At 35.7% G+C, this 24,351-nt stretch overlaps 1 long non-coding RNA gene across 1 annotated transcript in view; it reads left to right on the top strand.

The window, feature by feature from the left end:
- Positions 1–19,567: 19,567 nt before the first annotated feature.
- The window catches only part of LOC101791573 (uncharacterized), a 39,257-nt gene continuing 34,473 nt past the window's right edge, over positions 19,568–24,351 (top strand). The window contains exon 1 of the long non-coding RNA XR_003499151.3: positions 19,568–19,882. This is a non-coding gene — a long non-coding RNA (uncharacterized lncRNA). The remainder of the gene's footprint in view (positions 19,883–24,351) is intronic.

Here is a 24,351-nt window from a genome sequence, read left to right as displayed (position 1 = left end):
TCACTTCATAAATCTTATTTCACAGATATTGACAGATAGCCATTTTCTTATATTATCAGCTATCACATTCTAAACAGAGAATATAGCTGCAGATTGATAAATCTCTGTCAAATGTGCAAATACATTTTTCAAGAATTAAAATAATCAGATTTAGGCAGAGATATGTGTTGTAAATCACCTCTCTGCCATATTCTAAAGCCCAAAATAAATGACAGAAAATTGCTTTGGAAAATTTATGGAAAGTTTTTGTTTTACTTAATTTTAGCAATTGTACTGTTCCCTAATTCCTTTCCTGAACATATTAAATATTTCATTTAAATTATTCTTCTGATTTTACTTGGACTGTGGAAACCCAGCATAAATATTATTAACCTGAATGATGTAAACTTGGTAAGAACAATATCCAACTTTTACATATTACTGAGTTTGTGAGACATCTTTAGTCACTTTAACAACATTACCAGGCCAGCCCATTACTGAGTTCACATAAAATATAATTGGAATTTTAAATATGGATCAGTTATTTGGCCCCTGAAATAGCAAATAACTTCAGCAGGAATCAGATCTCTGAACTTGAATGGGATACTTAAGAACATCTTTAAAACCTGCATTGATAACAATGGTATACACTCGTCTTGAAATGAAGGCCAGAGAAAATAATCAGCACATTGAATGACATAGTATGAGGTTTTTTATTTGTTTGTTTGATAAAATTCTGAGAAAATGGAGGATTCAGCTTTTTTTTTTTTTTTTTTTTTTTTCCATTATTCAAAACTGCATTGTTCTGAGATTTTGTCAAATGTTTACTACGAAATCCATGGAGTTCTAATCATTTCATCTCACTGTACTTTTCAGATTGGAATGACTGTTATCTTTGCATTTCCTATTACGTATTTATTCCTTAGCCTGTAAATATCTTCTTCTGTTCAGATGTCATTTTTCTTTCCCCTTCATTTTTATATTACACATTTTCCTTCCCATTTGAAATATCTATGTGCCCCCAAACAATTCAGGTAATTTCTCTGGTATGCTGAAAAACAGTCTAAATGCCAGTAGAAGAAAACAGGAGCTACGATTTTTAGTATCATTCTTGATACTATTAAAAATAAGGATTGCTGCCAAGTCTTGGTTTGAGGATGAGAAAGTTCAAGTGCCAAGAGATAACACCACATGATATAAATGGCCCCTCAGTTTAATAAGTATTTTATCAGATTGTAACAGTCTTTTTCATGCTTTATTTCTCATGTAATCAAAGTACCCTGAAGGAAACACTGACTTTTGTTCTGCACTAATAAAAGGATGATAAGAGAAACAAAACAGAAAAGGAAAAGAATAGGGCACAAAGTTTATTCTCTTTCCTCTCTCTCTCTCTCTCTCTCTCTCTCTGTTGTTTTTGTTTGTTTGTTTGTTTGGTTTTTTCCTTTCAGCATCATGGAAGCATGGAAGCATGGAAGTTTCTTTGAAAGCTTGTATGGAGCTTCTGATTTTACATTTCTTAGAAAGCATTAAGACTCTGAGACCATTGCTCCTGCCACTAAACAGCAGAAAACTACTCAACTGTTCAGAAAAAGGGAAAATCATGATTTGCACACTTTTGCTGCCTTCTAGAGCAGTGATAAACAACGTGTTGTAATTTGGCATGCTACAAAGAACATACCAGAATAGACTGATGTAGCACTGCTATAAGGTAAATGGATTCAAGCTTGCAAGGATACAATGTAGTGCTGGAACAGTAAAAGATTATTAAAATTTAAGAAGGTAAATAGCATCACACATTACTGTGTTTCAAATAGGAAGACTGTACAGAATTTTAGCATTTTAAAACATTTATCCTTAATGGATCATTGATATGCTGGATAAATTTCTGCTACGAACTACTCTTGTGCAATCTCATTATGACTAATGGGGTTGCAATACTCTAACGTAAACCTAAATCTGAGGAGGTAAAGAAAGAAAGATTTCAATCTTTTCTATTTATTTATTTATTTAATTTATCAAAATACTATAGCAATCAAATCTAGCTCCACTGATTCCAGTGAATTGGGTCTTGATTTTCACCAGTTTTTTAGATGAAATGAATAAAATCTGCAGAACTCTCATTCTGTGTCATTTAGTAATCTGAGAACACTTTTGCATATAAATGAGTAAGGACTAGTGTACTGACTCTGAAATGGGTATTGGTACAATTTTGTTAATTAAACAACTTACTGGCTTAAAAAGCAGTTGTAGTTCAGACAGTTATGAATATTGGTTTACTAAATGACTTTTTTTCAAGCAAGCAAAAAGAATATCAGTTTCAGAATATGGTTTTCTTGAAAATCTTCCTCAGTGAGGCATTTGAATTCTAGGTACTGAATAGCCTGGGGACGTTGACAACTTTTACAAAATAGAGGGGCAGGTGATAGAGAGGGATGGTATGCAAAACACAGACCTATGAATTTACTGAATGTTCCAGAGGCAAAACAGTTAGATTTTATAGTAATACTACATTGAACAGCTGAAACAGTTCTGAATTTTCATAGTTCCACCGCTGATTGGGAAAATAAAAATAAAATAAAAAATCTTTTATTTAAAAATAAAATAAAAAATTTGAAAATCTTACCAAGAAACTCAGAAAGAAGTCTGAAATTGTGTTTGAAATTTTCTAAATTGTGTCTGAAATTTTCTAAATATAAACAGCTTGTCATCTGTCACCATGACTGGGAGGACCATGTACTATTCTATAGTGAGCAACCGCATCAGAAGGTTTGCTTTGGGTCTTATGTTCAGAAGCCTGACACAGAAATACCTGAACCTAAACCAACTCACTGCAATTAAAATGATTAAACCAGCACAAGTCTTGAATCAGGCTCAGAGAGATTTACAGTTAATTTGCCATAAATCAAGACAACATGTTTATATTTGATTATGGTTATGGAGAATCTTCTTTTCATATGTAAAATAACCACATTATATACATAACATTCACAACATTGAAATATATTTATGTTTTTGTATTATGTTTTAATAGTGTCCTTTCCATGGACATTTTGAGAGACTGCAGAGGTCCAGCTTACTAACAGCATATCTGAATACACTAGAGGATTATATTTACAGTAGTAAATGTGAAGACTTCTTGTGAATAATAAGCTACCTTTCCTGTAATAATCTTGATCACCAAATGTAGCTCCCTTGTGATAAGTAAAATCAAGAGAATGCAACACTGTGTTACACACTAGCTATGAGGGTTTGTGAAATTTGCACTAGAGCAGTTCAATACATTGATAGATGCCCTGTTAGAGTGAGCCTATGGAGTGATGAAAAATCTTACAAAGGATATGGTATTATTCAGGATAGTCAAATCTAAAGCTGACTGAAGATTTTTAGAAGAATCTTGTGATACTGAGTAGCAAAATGAACAGACAACATTCAGTGTTAAGAAGTGTGCTTGAATAAATGCATTCTAAGTAGATCTATGCAGTGATGTACTCTCAATTATGCCGCTGTCAGATCTCTGAAAACATCAGCTTAGTGTTGCATGGCAGTCAAAATGCCAAATAGATTATGAGATGTTATTAGGAAAGGAACAGATAAATAGAAAATGCTGCTCCTGTATAAATGCATGGTATACCATTTCCTTCCCCATTGTATGTGGTCCTTGAGAAGATGCAACAAAATGTGAAAAGGAATAAAACAGATAAACATGCTGATCAGAATCACATCTACTGTGACAATTGAAGAGCCCTTTTCAGCATAGAAAACAGAGGGAAGTTTAAAGTGCCATGAATAGTACAACAGCCATTGATAGTAAGGAATTGTTCAAGTAGGAGTAGCTTGGTACACTGCATATTTCTTGGGTAGCAGATTCAATACAAACATCAAGCAGTTTTTTTTTTTTTTTTTCATACAATTCATAATTTAATTGTAGACTTCCTTGCAATAGGATTCTGTGGGGACCAAAGCAGCTACAAAAAGGGATTAGGCAGATTAGAAGATATGTAGCTATTAAGTAGACTGAACAATTTCTGGCTCAGGCAGGATCTAAACTACCAACTGTGGGAAATTTTAAGACGGTAAAGATCAGTTTGTTCATGTATTCTTTTATGACACACTGACTGTCAGAGAAACAACATTTCAAGTCACCTAGAAGAGGACTCCGGGTTATAAAGACTAGTATTCTGCATACAACAAATCACCTTACATTACTATGCCTATATAAAAAGATGTCTATTAACATTATAGCAGTAAGAGTATTTAAAATTTCATTTGTTTGCTTTGATTGTCTTTTTTTTTTTTTTCTTTTTTTTTTTTTTTATTGCTAAATACAAAAAGCTGAATGGGAAGTCACCATTTCTGGCAAGGACATAGACTGCTGACTAAAATTAATGGGTACTATATTTAGGGAAAGCTGGGAGTTTGGTACAACTGAAAACCTTCAAATTGTGTTTGTTTGTTTGTTTGTTTGTTTTTCTAGTTTGCTAAGTGGCTTGGAATGACGGAAATTGTCATATACAGAAAGAGAGAATTCAGGGAATGGGAAAATCATATTGGTCATGGAAGCCAACATGACACAGTTAGGGGATGGAAATAGAAAGAAAGGACTGTGATTCTGTAAAACAGACTCAACATAAGGAGATTCATAAAATGTATTGCCTACAACTAGCAGATTAGAGCAGCAAGAAACTAAAAAAAAAAAAAAAAGCAACAACAACAACAAAAATACACCAAAACCATGTTCTCCCCGCCCCCCCCCCCTGCCCCCCCGCCGCCTCCCCATCCACACTGAGCAGCCATAGGAGAAACGTAATGGGGGCTGTGGTCAATCCCTAAAACTTCATCTCCACCACTCCTTCACAATCACTCTCTGCCCCTGCTCCATGTGGGGTCCCTCCCACAAGATGCCGTCCTTCCTCAACTGAGCCTGCGGGAGCTCTCCACAGGCAGCAGCTCTTCAAGAACTGCTTCATGGTTCCGTACCGCGGGGTCCATCCCCCAGGAGCAAACTGCTCCAGTACGGGTCCCCCACGGGTGGGCGGCGGCTCCCCCCAGACCCCCTGCTCCTGGGTGGGCTCCTCTCCACAGGCTGCAGCTCCAGCCCGGGGCCTGCTCCTGTGGGGGCTCTTCATGGGCCGCAGCCTCCTCCAGGCCACATCCACCTGCTCCACCGGGGGCTCCTCCACGGGCTGCAGCGTGGAGATCTGCTCCATGTGGGATCCATGGGCTGCAGGGGGACAGCCTGTTCCACCAGGGGCCTCTCCACAGGCCGCAGGGGAACTGCTGCTGTGTGCCTGGAGCACCTCCTGTCCTCCTGTACTGACCTTGGTGTCTGCAGGGTTGTTTTTCTCACATTTTCTCAATCCTCTCTCCAAGATGCTGTCACACAGCATATTTTTTTTTTCTCTTCTTTAACTCTTTGCTCTCCCAGAGGCACACCCAGCATCACTCAGTGGCTCAGCTCTGTCCAGTGGTGGCAGTGGTAGGTCCCCTTTGGAGCTGGCTGGAGCTGGATCTGGTATGACATGGGGCAGCTGCTGGGTCTGCTCACAGAGGCCATCCCTACAGCCTTCCTGCTACCAAATCCCTGCCACATAAACCCAGTATGGTGAGCTGAACAAGAAAGTCTCTAGAATTGAGAAGATTAGTCATAAGATTAATGAAAAGCCCAATTGACCAGAGAACCTAAATCCCTCACTCAGAATAGTAAACCAGAAACAATATTAAAACATAGGTTGAGAACTGCATGCAGTATTTGCCTTTAAAAAAAAAAAAAAAGTGTGTCTCAAGCGTGGAACACACAGGCCTGGGTGGCTTATCTTTGAGAGTTCTGGAAAGTAAAACTCATTTTCAATATGCAAGTTCTTAGGAAACAGTGCTAGATGGAGGATTCATGTCTAAAGAGTAAACCTACTGACACGAAACCTGTTTCTGTTCATAGAGAACTGTGACCTTACTACATATGGATCCCACTGGACTGACTAGCATGGCAATTTGGTGAGGGTCTAAACTGATTGCTCAGATGTGAACTCTGTCTTGGTTAAGCAAACATTAAGCTTGACCAGCATGACACAAAACAACAAATTTTACCTGCAGTCTATTATACCAATTTAGTTAGACCAAATAATACAGGTCCATTAAGAAGCTATTTATTGTATCTATGCTAAATCAACTTACTTATTATATACTATTAGTTGGTTCCATTTGTATTGCACTGCTACTCTCCCTCCCTCCCACCCCAAAAGTTCACTTCATTGATATTAGAGAAAAAAAAGCACACATGCTGTCTCTGTTTTCCTCACACATACTTTGTAGCACATTACAACCCAATTTTTCTAGTTCCTAAATGACAAGCCTTGATCCATATAATATTTGAAACTGTGACTTCACCCATGTTTCAACCCATTGGCTAACAATGAGCAATCCAAGTAATCAAATGCAATCTCAATGGGAAAACAGCATGAAGAGCATTAGAAAAGCTGACCCTTTCTTCTCCACTCTCACCTCAGCAACCTATAAAATTTATAGAATATCTCATCAGTTTCTGAAATGTATTCCTCAAGGAGTGTAAGGGTTACTGAACTCTGTCTTTATCCACTTGATGAACTCTACAGTGCTCTCCATGAGAACTCTTCTCCATCCTACTTGTTGAAGCGTGCAATCTGCTCTACTCTGCAGATGTTTATGATGCTATCGAACCTCTATTGTGTAGTGGAGCATTTTGAAGGTCTAAAGTGCAACAATAAAGAAAAAAAAATCCCTTCATTCAGAAAGCTTTAGGCTGAGTTGACTTATTTTTGCATGGCACTTATACAATAAAATATGCAGGGAGTAAAATCCCCATATAGTCAATGGAGGAATAAAAATGTTCATACAAAGAAGTTCATTTTTTTCTAAAGGAAAAAAAAAAAAAAAAAAAAAAGTTAATTGAGTTAACTCCTGCTGTGGCCAGTGTCTCCACCCTCATCTTTGTAATATTAACTAATTTTTATTGTGTCATTCCAAATGGTTGTCTATACTGGTGAGTGACATGCTCAGTTTTCCTAGCAATAGGAATATGTTGGTTGTGATGTTCAAAATGCTCAGAATCTATTGTAATTAATCTATAAAGAAAGGAGGAGGAGGTACCATTCCTGATATCCTCCACCAATTGACTTCCAGAGGAGAAAAAAAGAGTGTAGTTGTTAATATTCTCCAAGAGATATTTCCTGAAGGACAGAGATGATAGCAATGCAGGGCCCAAATACCAGATATTAGACCAGTGCTTTACAGCATAGTGAACTGAAACAAAACAAAACACAGCCTTTAACAATCTATGTATTTCAAAAGGGAGAATGTGACATGGATCACATAAAACAAGATCACATAGCACAATATTAGGAGCAAACCAGACAAGACTGTGGCTAATAACTGTTAATTAAGTATGATAACTGTACACTCTCTATAACGCACTCTGATCCAATCTATTTTTATCTCAACCCTCTGAACCCCTTGTTGGATAACAAAATGGACTATGGTGGTTTTACCTTAAAACTAAACTCCACCACAACCACTCTCTCACTCCCCCTCCTCAAAGGGAGGGAGTGGAAGAAAGACTGATGGAAGGAAAAAGGCTTACAGGTTGAGATAAAGATATTTTAATTAAACAGAAAAGAAACAGGAGAAGAAAAAGAAAAGAAAAGAAAAGAAAAGAAAAGAAAAGAAAAGAAAAGAAAAGAAAAGAAAAGAAAAGAAAAGAAAAGAAAAGAAAAGAAAAGAAAAGAAAAGAAAAGAAAAGAAAAGAAAAGAAAAGAAAAGAAAAGAAAAGAAAAGAAAAGAAAAGAAAAGAAAAGAAAAGAAAAGAAAAGAACAACAACAAAGCAAAGGCCGTGCAGAAGCAGAGAGAGAAAATAAAACCAATTATTTTCTACTTCCCATCAAAAAGAGATGTTCAGCCATGTCCTGGGAAGCAGGGCCTCAATACACGTTTGGGATGACAGATGCCTTTGTAACAAGATCCCCACTTTTCCATCCCCTTTCCCCCCTTTTATTGCTGAGTGTGATGTCATAGGCTATGCAATGTCCCTTTGGTTGGTCTAGGTCAGCTGCCCTGGTAATGTACCCTTCCTACTTCTTGTCCACCTCCAGCCTGGTGGCTCTGGAAGGATTTGGAGAGAGTCTTGATGCTGTGCCAGCACTGCTCAGCAGTAGACAAAACTTTGCTGTTCTCGTTGCAAGTGTGGAGCACAACGCTGCATGGACTGCTGCAGGGAAAGTTAACTCCATACCAGCCATAACCAGTACAACATAAAACCTTCACTTCTGACACAATTTATTTGTCTGTTCTGTCCATTTTCTAATGATTCTCATATCATGTCTTTAGTGGGGCAAGTGCAGAGAGATAGGGAGAAAGAGAAGGACCTCAATTTCCCCCCCACCCAGTGGTAATAGGGAATGTCACATATACATGTGAATGTCTCCACAGGGAACATCACATATACATATATATGAAAGAAAATAACCTCTTCTGCTCTATTATTTATGGATTTATTTACTTTCAATTTTATTCCCTCTTGCCAGAGTAATGCTCTATTACTCTAAAGTCACTTCACTACCTCCAAGAACACTCTCATATGCATTCCTACCAGAGCTATGAATTGTTCTAGTCAGAGTCAGAGCAGGTTGAGGAGCTACTACTACTATTTGCAAACAGAAGAAAGCTACATCTCCTCAAGTAATTGTTTTTAACTACCCAGTAGACCCATCAGGTCAAAGTCTCTGAACTGTGGGTTGTGAGAGTGTAGTCCAGTGAATGATATGGATATATTTGGTGTCCATAAAAGTCTATATTTTCCTGTTTTCTCTGCCTGTGGTTGCCTGGGTTTCTCTGAGAAACAGCCAGGTAGGCTGAGCTGGTAATTAGTCTAAGAGACAAAGGCTAATCTCCCAATTATCCTAGGGAGGACAGCTGGGAAAGTTAGTGTTCAGAGCCAGTTGTAAAAGGTCTGTGTTTAAGAATAGATTCCAGACTGTTATACTGGGTGAATGCTCTCACGTTGACAGATTTGTTTATTATTTTTTAATTTTTTAGTTACAGTAAAATCTTCCTCTCTCTCTTTCCCTTCCTTCCTCTCTACCCCTTCCCCTCCCTCCCTCCCTCTTTTTTTTTTCCTTCCACCTTTTCTAAACCATTGTGTATAGGATAGGTCAGTTTTTCATTCTGCATGTGATCTTATTAAACTATACCCCTAACTATCTAACCCAAAGTGCACTTCTGAGAACTTCCAAGTGAATTTACATCACCGTTCTAGTGAGAGTTAAGAGTAGGTTTATGAAGTGAATATCCTGATTGTTCCTTCTTATAACACTTTGGCATACATTGTGAAGCATTCTCACAGCATGCAGACAGCATATTTCTGAGTAAACTAAATGAATTAGAGAATTGTGCTTAATGCCTTCCTGTGGGAGGCATTCAACCTGCAGGACCAGAATGCAGATGCTGTAAAAGAAAACCCTTATAAATGTTTATGAAGTGACCATTACATCCTCAGTAACTTTTTACCTTTTTTTTTTTTTTTTCCTTTTTTTTTTTTCTTTTCCTTCTGCAAATCTACTTGTATTTATAAGAGCAAATAATGTTGTTATTTGCTAATGTATGCATAGCATTAGAGGTACTGCATTGGGTTCCTGTCCTGAATTGTCCTCTAGAGTAATCTGTTATTTGTCTAGAAAGTAGATACAATATAGGGATATAAACTTCAACAGGCTAGAATTAATCTTGTGAGTACTCCCAGTTGTTTATTTATTCTTAACAATAAACTTCTATGTTTTAGAAATTTTTATCTCTTTTCACATTTGTTTTTAAAACCAAATATTCTTGTGTGGTAAGATGCATTGTTACAATAAAATGTTTTTAAATATATATGTTGTGTATATATCCAGTATATCAGACACACCAAGCTTATTTTAGACCATGCAAGACTTTCCAGCACTTTTTCACTTTTCAGCAGGAAGATGCTGCTCCTTTTTTTTTTTTTTTTTTTTTTTTTTTTTTTTTTTTCCTGGTGAAGAAACGAGATGTGCAAGGAGAAAACTGGATGGTAGAAACTGCATGCAATAGATCAGCCTTAAGATATTATTTTTAAGTGGTAGATTTAGAAACAGAAACTCTATTCACTAGCCTATTATACATTTTTAAAATGGGTTTGCAAGAGTACATTGCTAAATTTTATTAGATAGTTACTTTTTACATTGCCAGCAGGAGATCTTTATGAAATATTACAATAAAAACGTGTTTCTTCAAGAAGTAGTAATGCAATAAAATGCATCACTAGTTTTGATTGCATTGATAGCTTGTAGGAAGAAAAGTCCCTTTAGGGAGATGTGCTTTGTGTTCATAAGAAATAGGAAAGACTCTATTTTGCAGTGTGTTAAAACTATGGGAGCCATTAGGTTTGTATAATAAAATCTTGTAAACATAGATAGTTTTATGGTTAGTCTTTTCAACAGCTGTTTTGTGTAAGATTCTGTGGATGCTTGAAGTCATAATGTTTTTCAAAAGTACCATATTAGCTATTTATTAACTCAACCTATATTTTCACTCTCCTAACTTAGATAACCATGAATAAAATGTTTCAATTTCAGTCAATTGCAATAAAAGTTATTTTCAATTTTGTGTAATAAGAAACAATTTTGGAGGGCCCATTGGCTTTAAAGCATGGATATTATTTTCTGGAGAGGATAAAGAAGTAAAATGTTTCATTGAGAAAAGCCCAATGTGAAGAACTTTAAACAAGGAGAAAAAAATCAGTTTCACCTGAAAGAAGCAAATGTACACAATTGCTGAAGACAGTGTGACCGATGTAGCTAAAACTAAATTGTATCATGGCTGTGTTTAACATGTCTTACTGTTCATCTTCAGCTTTCTTGTATAAATCTATGGACTCACACTGAATGTTGTCCTTCAACTTATCTAGAAATAATTACCTGACTATATTGAGAGGTCAAAGGCAGCTCAATACAACAAAAGCTACAGACGTCTTTTGTATGGTATTGATAATAGTCTTTGAGGACTTAAACAGTGTCAAAGGTATGGGACAATTGAATTGAGAAAGGACAAAAATTTAGGAAAAAGTAGAATGGAAATCTAACTTGATGGGTTTAGTTAATCCAGTCAAGGCTTAAACACCACTGTGGGACTGGAAGGACACAACTGTGAGAAAGTTTAAATTTGCATATTGATAGGAATGATGGAAAATATTAAGAGTTTTATTTTTTCTTCCTTCAGCCTGTAGAATGAAATGTAGAAGTAAACCCATTAGAGTAAAATAAAAATCCTCCCTATTCTTCAACAGCAAAGAAGGAATTGTGTTAATTAAATGAAACACATGGAACTGAAGTTTCTCTGTAGAGCAGATTCACAATTTGAGTCTGTGTTAACTCAGTTTAGCCAATGAATATGTTTGGGTTCTATAATCGTGAACTTTATAGGGTAAACATTCATTTAATTCTAAGCTTTCCATCTAGACATTCTTAGGTCTTTGTTCATTGACTATGTACAAATGAACAACCTCGTATCTCTGGTACTGTGTAACAATATATTTTTTCCTTAAAATAAAACAAAACAAAAATCAACCAACCAAATTAAAAAAAAAAAAGTCCTATTTCAATAATAATAAAAAATGTGCTTCTCCCCTCCTTTTTTATTTATTTATTTATTTTTATTTGAATATTTTCCAATATTAAAGAAGCAAGAGAGGGTTTTGTATGGTGAACAGTTAGTTCTGCAAGAGAGAAACAGATCCAATTGCTGAGGATTATTAATAAAAAGCACTTGAAAAACTTCTGTCTCAGCTCCAGGACCCAATCCTACTGGTGTCTGTTCAAGTTCTAAAGCCGGTGTTAACCAGGTCCTGATGGAAAACTCCGCTCCTGAGTACTTCAGGTACCAATATAGCCCAATGAATGTTTCTGAATGCTCCTAGAGGGAGATATCCACCTAAGTTTCAAACCCAAACTAGATAAACACACAGAATTTTCTGGAGGTGTTCACAACCACTAGTCTCTTTCAATCAGCTGTACAGGTACTACAACACTCTAGAATAAAACCCAAATCCCTCAGTAGTCACCAAGGCTGTAGGTGTAAGTTGGCTGTTCAACAAATGTGAACTTAAATCCACTCCAATCATGAATTTCAACTGAAAAGTGATCACAGATACATGTTGTTGTGCCTGAGATTTTACTGCTGTAGGTAAAAGTATTTTAAAGTGTGTGGAATCATTAATTTTAAAATGATCATTTTATTAAAGCTTCCCTCATATTTTTTTTCCTTTCATATATATCCTTATTTCTTTAAGTCTCTACTAACTTATTGTTGATGATTAATTATTTTTTTTCAACATCCTCTCATTTTAAACCTTACATTCTAATATCATTCAAAAGGAGACTTCATGAACCAAGACCCCCCCAAAAAAAAAAAAAAAAAAAATCACTCTATTTACTGGTGTTTCAAGCACTAACTTAATATTCTTGAAGTTCATTCACTAAGTCCCTAACCTGTAATTAAGATTCAGGCCATGGTGCTGATTAGACAGGCAAAAGAAATCAGCCCACAGAGAGAGGCAGTTTTTCATTTGAATCCAATCAGAGATTGGATTCAAATCCAAACACACTCCAAAAAAGGGTTTCTGTAGTATATAGATATAATTATTATGAAAGCAAAGGGAAAATGAACTTGGAACCTTAATGAACATGAAATAAGGTATTTTGGTCTTGAGAACTCCCTGCAGCAATGTTACTTTTCTTAGTACCAATCCTATTGATCAAAACTTGGCAAAAGAAGACAAAAAGTTTTTCCATAATTTATCTAATGTGCTTCATTATGCTCTAAAATGTCTGGGTTGATTTATTACAGCTGGCAGATCCATGCAAATGAAGGACAAGATGGTATTTGATGTCAACATGCTAGCAAGCAACAAGATCATGGCAACCACTGCAAGGAAAATAACAATATATTTTTTTTTTCTTAATACTTTTGCCAATAAACCACAGGGTTTTGTTTGTTTGTCTGTTTGTTGTAATTTTTACACAATCAGGAGATATGCAAAACCACACTCTCATAGTAGTGACCAATCTAAAAAGATAGATTGTCTTGCAAGTCTTAGAGGATAGTTTATCTTAGCTAGTTGGTTTACTAGTTAAGTAATAATTTGTATATCTTGTATATTGTAAAACAGAGCTGAAAACCATAGACTCTGCAGAACAATTATGCTTCCCAGCCATGTTGTCCTTAGGAATTAACCTTTACTGCCTTTTCAAGGGAACTCCATAGAGATTCAATCTTAAATCATTTGTCCATCACTCTCCTCAGTAGAACCATAGACATGTGGCTGATAAAGATATTATGCTTTCTGAAAAGTATCCACAATAGCTCTAGAATCAAAGAAATGTATCCCAGCTCTTTATCTACAGGCCATTAATTTATCTACAGGCCATTCTGCTAAATTATTGCTGCTAACATACTAACATAGAAACAACAACAAAAGGGTCATTTCTAATATTTTGAAAAAAACAAACAAACAAACAACAAATATACTAATTTTGTTAGGCTTTCTTTTGTTTGTTTCTTTTTCCCAGAACTTCCCATAGATTCTCATGAAGAATATTGTTGTATTTGTATAGCTCAATTTTCAGAAGAAGTTAAGGTTAAGAAACAGCTTTATAAAACTCTATAGCTAACACTAATGTATTTCTACTTCTGTATTAGGTCTATATTAGGTCTATATTAGGACCAGTAAATAAGCTTTTGTCTTTACTAGTGAAGGCCTAAACAGAATTTCTGTTGTGGTGTCATGTCAGGAGTCTCATGACTTGTCTGATTTTGCTGTAGCCTGAAATGGTCTTAGCCTATACTAACAGTCATCTAACAGTCAAATAACTATTGCCTAGCCTGTTTTAGCTTCAGTAAATTAACAAAATTGAATCCTACTTCTATTGAAATTTCTGGAAATTCTTCCATCGGTATCAACATGAGTGAAAAACAGTAAGGACAGAAATAGTGTGACTATCAAATATGTAGTATAAGTAACATAAAAATATAGCATAACCATAACATTTTGTACTGCCCTAATCAGTTACTGATATATACATATATATGTGTATATATATATACACATATATATATTATTATACATATATATATTATATATATATACATACATATATATATATATTATTTTTATTTTTATTTTTTTTTGAGGGGGGTAAGTGGGAAGTGTCCCTCTCACAATAAAAGGGAATATATTCTAGGCAAGAGCACTTCTTCATACTGTGGTTATATGGCTTGGTTATACCTCATGACCTGAGTCCTTCTTACAATTAAGATTCCCTCCATCATCCAAAGGAATTCTGAACATTAAAGGACATAGAACTGATCTGCCAAAGCAGAAAATTTACTTTCAGTCCTGTATGGAAAGCCAATCTAACACAAGAAAAAAAAAAAGTGAAGCTGACCGGAAGTGTTGAATTCACAATGTGAGAATTGGGCAAAAGAAAGGAGATGGGAAGATAGCACAGGACAACAAATAAAAGCTTGGTAGTTCAGAATGTAGTAAGGGAAAAAAAAAATTCTTTTTCTTTCTCTTTTATTTTTATTTTTTTTTTTCAACAAGAACAGATGTTATGCCAAATTAACTGACTAAGAGTTGGAGACTAACTATGCCTTTGAAGAATTTAAACCCTGAATAACAGCTGTTGTGTGTAATAAATAGAAGATAAACTGAAGTTTTGTTATGACACAGAAACTGATGACCCTTGCCTATCTGGGGCAGAAAATATATACAGGAAAGTTAAGTGACTATGTAACTAAATTTTTGAGTTTGTGGAGTCCAATGCTAAATATAGAGGACAAAAATATTGCAACTTGAACAATTACTAAGAAAATGCATTTTCAATTTTTTCTGAAGTCCATATAATAGACATTTTTATTCAAGCTAGAAACACTGTTAGTACTAAGTGTAATTATCTAGTCATGCACAAAACACAAAAAAGGTGAAATTTATGGTAACATAGGATAGTGGAAGCTTTGTATAAATTATAGGGTAATGTTCTTCTGTGTCTTCCTTGTGACACACTGGAGACATAGTCTACATAGTCTACAAATTTCAACCTGAAACCTTGTGGTTTAACCTGGCCGGCAGCTAAACACCACACAGCCATTCGCTCACCTCTCTGGGATGGAGGAGAGAAACAGGAAAGTGAAGCCCGTGAGTTGAGATAAAGACAGTTTATTAAAACAGGAAAATAATAATAACAATAATAATAATAGTAGTAGTAGTAGTACTACTAATAAGTACGAAACAAGTGATGCACAATGCAATTGCTCACCACCCGCTGACCGATGCCCAACCTATCCCTGAGCAGATGGCCCCCACCATACCAGCTAGCCACCCCTATGTATTGTTTAGCATGACACCATATGGTATGGAATAGCCCTTTGGCCAGTTTGGGTTGGCTGTCCTGGATTTGTCCCCTCTCAGCTCTTGCTGCACCCCTAGCCTGCCTGCTGGCAGGACAGAGTGAGAAGCTGAAATGTCCTTGGTTTGGTGTAGGCACTGCTCTGCAACAATTAAAACATCAGCATGTTATCAGCACTCTTCTCATCCTAATCCAAAACATAGCACCCTACCAGGTACTAGGAGGAAAATTAACTCTGTCATAACTGAAACCAGGACAAACCGATATCTGGCCATAAAAGTAAAATAAAGGTGGGAAGGTAAAATTTCCTTTGTTCTATTTTTTTTTTTTTAAATAGTTCTAAAAGTTTAACTGTTGTCTGAGAAAGTTTAGGTGGTTTTGGTTTCTACTGCTGTTAATATTCAAGCAATTTCAGAAATAGACAGTCCTCCATCTGCCCCCCCCCCATAAAAAAAAAAAAAAAGTAAAGCTGTTTTTGTAACTTGCATCTCTTGATGAGCAGAGAAACACAGATAGAACACTTCATGATAATTGTTTTATCAATCGATAAAAGTGCTTGATTATATCATTAAAAATGGTTTTGTGCATAATTTATTCAAGATTTCATATTTGTGATTGATATCTTACAGAACTATAATTTTTGCATTATAGGGATGTATTCCTTTCTGGAAGTTACAATTCTAAAATCATCAAGACAACTTCTATCCTAGAAGAGTTTCATTGATTCTTTGAGAGCAGGTATGATGTTTAGGCAAGAATATTGGCAAACTTAAATAAAAAAAAAATAATAATCTGAAGACATTAAGAGTTGCATCTCAGATTTTGTCAGAATTGTCTAAATAATGACAAATCAAAAGATAGGTAGTAGCAATTCAAAATCATAGGACAGTATAAATAGCAAAAACAAATTATTTAAAGGCAAAAATAAGAACAAGTGTGAGAAAGAGAAAGCAAATGCAAAAGGAGAAGGTGATAAATAATTTCAAAAATTATTTATGGCCTGGAATCTGTTAAACATGTTGTTGAGTGATGAAGAAAAGGAGTCATCACTTGTGATATTTATGAGACCAGAAAAATTTCTAGGGAGTAGTGCTTTGCATGAGTGGGGTAAATTAGATAGAAAGTAGAAGAATTCTGGAGAGTAGAAAATGAGCAAGTTGTGATCAATTGCTCTATTTCATTCCTAACTGAATTCTACTCAAACCTATATCAAGGCTGAATAATGCACTGTCACTAGAAAAATGTATTTCTTTGATTTTTATGTTATTATTTAATACAGTGAGACAAACTGAACATAGAGATATCTTAGAGTAACACACTACATTCTCTGGGAGAGAGGGGGCACTTACAAATATAGGAAAAAATTTGTATCTCTGGTAATTATTTGGTCCATGAAGTCTCTTGTATTGACAGTGGCCTCTGAAGGTCCGGATAGCTATTATACATGTAAGTTATACCCCCATCACCATAGGCTTTACCTGAATCACTGCACTGGGTGCTGCTGAGCTACATTTTAGTGTGTCAGAATGCACTAAAATGATCATTTTAAGATGTCTTTATTCGTGGTAGAGACATTGGTATGGAAATGGTCAAGATACTATTTCTTGAAAGCTTTTATGAGAAATTGATTTATTTTTTGAATAGAAAAATTGTTACATGAAGAATAGCTTAGAGAATTAATCCTAATACAAGGATATCACAAAGTTCAGCAGGGAAAGTGCAAAGTCCTGCACCTGGGAAGGAACTACCCCAGGCACCAGTAGTACATGCTGGAAGCCCTGCAGATGGAAAGCAGCTTTGCAGAAAAGGACTTGGGAGGCCTTGGCAGACATCAAGTTGAAAGTGAGTCAGCAATGTGAGCAATGTGCCCTTGCCACTAAGAAGTTTACTTGACTGCATCAGGCTAAGTATTGCCAGCAGGTCAAGAGAAGTTATCCTTCTCTACTCTGCAGCACTAGTGAGGCTGCACCTGGAGTATAAGAGACACTTATACTGGACATACTGGAAAGAGTCCAACAAATGTCACAGAGATGATTAGAGGACTGGAGCATCTTCTCTGTGAGGAAAGTCTGAAGGAGTTGGAACTCTTCAGCCTACAGAAGAGAAGGCTCAGGGGACATCTTATCAATGTCTATAACTATCTATAACTATATAGACATCCTATCAATGTCTATAACTATCTAAAGGGAGGGTGCCCAGAGGACTGAGACTCTTTTCAGGGGTGTCTAAGGACAGGACAAGAGGCAATGAGCACAAACTGAAACACAGGTATATTGTGAAGTTTCTCTTCTCTTGCTTCAGCTTATACATGTGTCTGAAGTCAGGAAACATTCAGTTAATATCAGTTGGGTATCAAGGTATTTTCTCTCACTGATCAGAATGAACAAGCCACCTTCTTTAAAAAGAAAGTGCAGGGTTTTTTTTTTTTGTTTTTTGTTTGTTTGTTTGTTTGTTTGTTTGTTTGTTTGTTTTGGTGAATGCATACACAATAGTATAGCTGGAAGAAAAATAACTTTATACAAAGATAATTTCCCTCTAGGGATTTGAGATCTTGGCATTTTTTAATTTGGTTATTTCAACCCCACTGCCCCAGTATAGTTACATAAGGTCCCAAACGAGTGCCAACCTGCTGATTTGAGCTGAATCGAATACAAAGTTAAAACCGGAGATAAAATTTTTAATAGGACAACAGTATTGATTACACTGAAATGAGAATACTGACAAACACGAGAATAAAAATAAAACATATTAATAATCTTGAAAAGATAGCTTATTTAAGCAGTTGGTAGCTTCAGAATTCTGGAGAGGGCAACACTGTAAGCTGACAGCTTCTGGAGTAATTTGCTCTGGATAACAAGATGTTGAGGTTGCTGTTTGGTTGTTGTTGTTGTTGTTGTTGTTTTTCTTTCTCTCTATAGTGTCTACTTGGGGTCACTTTTATTTTTCCTAGCAAGCTTTTATACTTCACTATTCATAGGTCTATAGCTCCACATTATATGGTGTTTTTCACGTACTTTAGATAATATTTATGTGTTTTACCTTGAAAACTGTTTTCACCAACTTACAGGCCTGCTTTTCTTCTCCTTCTTTTTATTCTTATTCATCTCTAACAAAGCAGTGGCAATTGTCACAGTATTGATAGCTGCTGAACTGCTTGGGCACCAGGATGTTGCTATTAGAAGGGTGTCTATGCAGGAAGTGCCTAAGGTAATACAGCAATTGAAAATACATTCTTGCTCTCATGTCTCTGCAGAAAATAGCAGCCATCTTTCAGTTCCCATTTCCAAACCTTTCTGATGAAGATGAAAATGGAGGGGGGGGGGGAGGGATGAAGTAGAAAAAGAGGATTAAATACTTGTCTGGTACTAATGATCATCTGAAAGCAAATTCTTTAAATTATTTTATATGGTTTGCAACAATATGCCTTTGATGTCAAAATAAAAACAAACTGTATGTCTGTTCTTAAACACTTGGCATTTGATCAGAAAAACAGCATCTTTCTACAAGAGCCTATAGGCATTCTTTCTGTTACAGAGATTTTTATAATCACTTTATATAATTTATTCATAAATTATGAATTTGCTCATGTAAAGTTTACTTGAGAGTCTAATTTTGAACAATGGTGAATGATACAGTAAGCCAGTTATAATATCAAAGCCAAAAACTTGAAGCAGGGACATTTAAGAACCAATACTAGACAGATGTGTGGAAACAGAAAAGATATCTGACTTCTGGCAGAATTTTAACATTATTTTACTCTAACATATGTAATTAAATTATGGAGAAAAATACTTTTGGCGATGGAGAGATTAATGATTTAGTCTAATGGGCAACATTTTTCTCATAGTCACAGTGGGAGCATAATTATATTCTAAATTACCTACTCTCTATAAATCTAGATTCAGACTTTGATTTAAGGATTTTGAACAAATGAGTAGGGCAGGGTCATCTAGGTCTTTGTAAAAATGTACTTATAGCCTTGCAAAGTACTGCCCTCTTCTCAGGGGAAAATACAATTCTGTTTTGCCTAGAAATGGGATAATTGTTTCACATTCTTTTTTTTATCTCCAGCAACTCACAGGCTGGAGATAAAGATCAAGACATGTTATCTTACAAGATTCCTGACAAATTTGTGCTTGGCTAAATTCCCTGACCTAGAATGTCCAAGCTGAGAATATCTCAGCATGGTTTTGCTGCTGCAAGGCTCTTTAGCTGCTGGCCTGACATGGTTTCTGGTTTACTTCTGACTACCATCTCTATCTTCCCCTAGTATCCTCTTATTTTCCAGTTTTCCTCCCTTATTTCCTCATTTGCTTCCTTGTTATTCCCTATGTTATTCTCTATTCCCTTTTTACATTTCTCAGACATCCTTTTCTCTTGTGGACCCAAGAAGGATACTGCACTGCAATGACATACAGTCTATTTGCCAAGACAGTGAAAAACAGATGGATATGAGGTAAAACATTTTCTTCTCCTTCTCCTTCTCCTTCTCCTTCTCCTTCTCCTTCTCCTTCTCCTTCTCCTTCTCCTTCTCCTTCTCCTTCTCCTTCTCCTTCTCCTTCTCCTTCTCCTTCTCCTTCTCCTTCTCCTTCTCCTTCTCCTCCTTCTTGTTCTTCGTCTTCTTTGTTTTCTTCGTCTTCTTCGTCTTCTTCTCCGTCTTCTTCTCTGTCTTCTCCATCTTCTTTTTAATTTTTATTTATATATTTTTTATTGTTTTAACTTTATATTTTTCTTTCTGTGTCTGTTCAGGTATGCAGAAAACTGGCTATGCTAGCTGATCTTATTCCCTTTCAGGGAAAGGATGTACATAAACTTTTGCAACCCTAGTATAGATTTTGCTTCTTTGGTTGTTTGACAGGAAAGTCGTCACACATGACTATTTAGCTTTATAGTTCTGCAGTGGGAAAAGTAAAAGAATTTCTTTTCAATATTCTACAGTAATAGCAAAGTCAAGAATGAGAGAAGCTGTGATGCGTCTCTGGGGGATGGATAGCTGACTGATTTTTTATTAAGGCTATTTTCTATTTCAAAATTATTAATGCAATGCTGCAGCTTCTTTGTCCTTAAGGATTAAATTGTTCATGTTACTAGAATCCTTTTGTTCAGCTAGTTGATGAGAAACTGTGTGAATAAGCAAATTATTAGAGCTGTGTCAGTAGTTCTAATTCAGATAAAGCAGGAGGATGCTGAGCATCAGCTGTTACTTGTCAGGTTCTGCAGAGTATTCCAGACATCTTACAGTTGCTAGTCTATTCCATAAATGATTCTGTCCTCTGAAAATACAGAGATCAGGTAAAAGGAAATGGAATGCATATACCAGCAAAATGAGTAGGGTAGCAATGAACTTACAACAAATTCAAAGATAATCCCTAAAGAGCTGTTTGAGATTGCTGTCTTGAATCTCACTTTGAGAGCTAACATGTACTGATCCTCTTTAACAGTTCACCAAATAGAAAGTTCAAAGAGAAGATGCTGCATATTCCGATCAACTGGGGGGTTTCAGTTCTGTGAATATGCTAGCTGTTTTCCCTATTACATCTAGATTTTAAACTTAAGTCTGGTATCCTCTCATTTAAACAATTAAATCCATAAATGAATTGAAACTAAACATTCACTCCAGACCTGTCTATATCAGATTTTGCACAGAACTGATCCAGTCTTGTTTTTCTTCATCCTTTGCAGAAATTCTCATAAGCCATGGCCTGTAATTATTCTGTTGCTATTCAGTATGAGTAGCACTTTTCTGAAAACCGGCATACTGAATGCTGCTTTTGTAATTATTCCAATAAAATCTTCATTTGAATGTCTTCAAGTATTATGTTTATTAATTAAAATTACTTAGTTTATCTAAAATAAAACCATACTATTAATGAGGAAGTGTCATTTAACTTTTCAGCCAATGTTTATATTTGCAAACCCAGCATTTCTAATAAAATTCTTTTGAATCAGTTTACGTATTCGTGTTACAGTTCCAGAAAAAATTATTTCATTTCAGTGAACAGTTTAGTTTTCTTGATATGATGATTGTTTATTGCCAGAAAATGAGGTCAAGAAAAGCCAACAATTTCAGCTGGGAATAATTTGAATAGTTGGTGTTTTCAGAAACAGTGTTGTGATAAGTTCCCCTAAAACACATGCAAAGAAAGAAGGTCAGTTCTTCTAAAGACTTCTTTCCCAATTTCACAATCTGCTACTTCATTGCTTTGCACAGACTTATAGCACAAATAATGAAATGAGTCTAGCCATTATAACTACAAGAATTTCAAGTAACACGACTTAAAGCTTTATTGCTGTGGGTTTCAAGAAAAGGAATCGTCAAGTTTATCCACCCATCAAAAATGTGTATCTCAGAGTCTTGGGAAAGGGAATCATATTACTTAAAATCACAATGTTATGTGATAAGCTGTCATCAGTCGTGGAAGATGGTAACTTTTAGAAATGATGAGTAAAGAAAAAATGGAAGTTCCTGTGCATGGATGGAACAAACAGGTAATGTTCTCATCACTTCCCTCCTCTCCAGAAGGTGTATCCATCTTTTGATAATGTGTGAATTTTTATTATTATTTTTTTTTTTATTTCTCTGAAGCAGTCAGTACAGGGTGGAAATGAAAAAGCTTAATGCCAATCTCAAGATAAAAAAGAAACTCAGTTTCAGAATTCAACATAGAAAAATCTCATAAACTAAAATTTATATTTTTTGTCTTATGTTTTCCTTCTACAATTGCTCCCATTTCTGAGTTATACTTTTTTTTTTTTTTTTACCTCTTACTTGAATAATAATAATAAAAATAATTATTTTCTATTAATAAAGTTGTTTGTAACCAATTAGAATTTGAGTCCTCCATTCTCAGTGATATACCTATCTTGCCCTCAGAAACCCCAGCAGTGTTAGGGTCTTTCTCAGTTAAGGTGCAAGAGCTTAAGATTAAAACACAGAAATTAGAATAGTTTGCATTCCTCTGTTAGAAAAATCAAAGATTATGTTTTACTTTAGGAGTAATAATTGATTAATTCTTATGCTACGGTATTCTCAGTAAGCAATAAATAGAAAGTGAAGTTTAAGTTTTTGTTGTTGTTCCCCTAAAACTGGTTATTGAATTTGAATGCACCCTTGTTAAAGAGACATTTCAACTTTTTACATTTTGGCTACAGTAAAAAAACACCCGCCTGCAAATCTGTACTCTTAATAAAATAAGAAACTGGAAACATCCCAAATTAGCCAAGAAGACTGGTATATTCCTACATTCTTTGAACTTTTAAGATAGGTAGTTCTCAAACTGTACTGTAGAAAATCTAGGTAATTGTGGTAACTATAAAAGTCTAAGAAGAAATGAACCACTATTTAATGAGCACTAGGAAAAACAAACAAACAAACAAAACCAACAGCAAACAAAGCTAACAACAAACAAAGAAAAAAAAAAACACAATATTTTATATAAATAATTTCAAAATGTTTCAGGAAAATAGATAGTCTAATATCTCTTTAAAAAAAAAAAAAAAAAAAAAAAAAGAAAAGGAAACGATTGCATCTGCTGTACAGGACTGATATTACATGATGTGATCCACCAATGATCACATCAACAGTAGACTAATTTAATGACTGAAGATTATGTATGATTACAGTATTTCCAATATAGAGACAATACAGATCAACATAAGGACTTATGGGAAAACTAAAATGTGCTATTCTGTTACAGATCTAGACTTTGTACAGAAATCATCCTTGAGTACAACTTAATAGGGCTTGTAGGATTTAAGTTCTTTATCCTGTGTTGGCAAGATTGATGTGGTGGCCAATCTGTTTGAGATCCTTTTCCTACCACCCCCACCGCCCTCCCTTTTAATCAGTCCTCCTTCTGCCATCTATTCAGCCAAAGCATTTTCCATTTGTTTCACATCAGTCTCTTTGCTATTCTGCATTACTGCAAGGTTCATTTGATTTCTGCAGAGACTGCATGTCAAATTATCCTCCTTACCCAACAGTGAACTTGAAATCTAGTTTTAGATTTAAAAGATTGCATCCCTCCTTTTTCCATGTTCTGTCATCTCCAAATCTCAGCTTCTCTTTCCTTTCAAAAACTAGTTCTGGAATTTGTCTTTCTGTCTTAGTCCTTGAAAAGTCACAGAGAAAATTTTCTTGGAGGATATAGAAAGGAAATTAAAGAAAAAAGCTATTATTGGGCGTAGTCAACGTGTCTTCATAAAGCCAACATGGGTTCTGCCTTAATAATTTTAATATCCTTCTATGATAAGGATCCTATCCTTCTAATCTTAATATCCTTCTATGATAAGGAGACCTGCTTGGTGAATGAAGGGAAGGAAGGCACTGGATATAATCATTCTAGATTTCAATAAGGCTTTTGATACCATCCCTCACAGCATCCTTCTAGACAATTTGTCCAACGATAAGATAAACACGTTTACTCTATGTTGGATGATGAACTGGCTCAACAGTAGAGCTCAAAGAGTTTCAGCGAACTGGGCTACATCTGGCTGGCAGCCAGTCACTAGCAGTGAATCTAGATAGTGATTCTTAGCTTTAGTGCAACCTCACCTTGAATATTTAGTGCAGCTCTGGTCTCAGCAATATAAAAAAGATGTTAATATTAAAACCATCCAGAGGAGGGCAACAAAGTTGGTAAAAGGGCTGGAAGGCAAGTCCTATGAGGAGAGGCTGAGGACATCTGGGCTGTCCAGCCTGGAGAAGAGGAGGCCGAGAGGTGACCTGCAGCGTCCCAAGGAGGGGAAGTGCAGAGGGAGGTGCCAGTCTCTGCTCCCTGGGCACCAGTGACAGGACACATGGGAATGGCACAAAGCTGTGCTAGGGGGGGTCAGACTGTATATTAAGGAAATCTCTTTCACATGAGGTTGGTCAAACACTGGAACAGGCTTTCTAGATAGGTGCTTGCTATCGCATGCTTGCCA

The sequence above is a fragment of the Anas platyrhynchos genome, chromosome 1 (assembly GCF_047663525.1).
Source record: "Anas platyrhynchos isolate ZD024472 breed Pekin duck chromosome 1, IASCAAS_PekinDuck_T2T, whole genome shotgun sequence".
In the NCBI taxonomy this organism is placed as follows: Eukaryota; Metazoa; Chordata; class Aves; order Anseriformes; family Anatidae; genus Anas; species Anas platyrhynchos.
This window is presented reverse-complemented; position numbering and strand designations above follow the sequence as displayed.